We start from the raw sequence: 481 nt of genomic DNA on the forward strand, positions 1-481 counted from the left end.
ACGATTTTCATAGGAAAAAACATCTACAACAGAGCTATGGCAAAGTGCAGAAATACCAATGTTTATGAATTTTATTGGAACTGGCTGGCAATTACCTCAATTCTTCACTGTAATTGAAGCTTTGCCACTGATTAAAATTTAACATATAATAACAAGAAATTTCCATTCAATTTCCCTCTCCTTTCCTCACCTCCAATCTCCTTAGGAATGAACCATATTTATTAATTATAATAAGGTACCATTTCTCAACACTGGAAGCCACAGCATTATATTTCCTAGATTTATTCAACAGTATAATAAGCTTATTATAATAAGCTTGACATAAAATATTTTAGCAGTTTCCCTCTCCTTTCCTCACCTCCAATCTCCTTAGGAATGAACCGTATTTATTAATTATAATAAGGTACCATTTCTCAACACTGGAAGCCACAGCATTGTATTTCCTAGATTTATTCAACAGTATAATAAGCTTATTATAATA

Source organism: Propithecus coquereli, unplaced genomic scaffold (genome assembly GCF_000956105.1).
Source record: "Propithecus coquereli isolate 6110/MARCELLA unplaced genomic scaffold, Pcoq_1.0 Scaffold136, whole genome shotgun sequence".
NCBI lineage: Eukaryota > Metazoa > Chordata > Mammalia > Primates > Indriidae > Propithecus > Propithecus coquereli.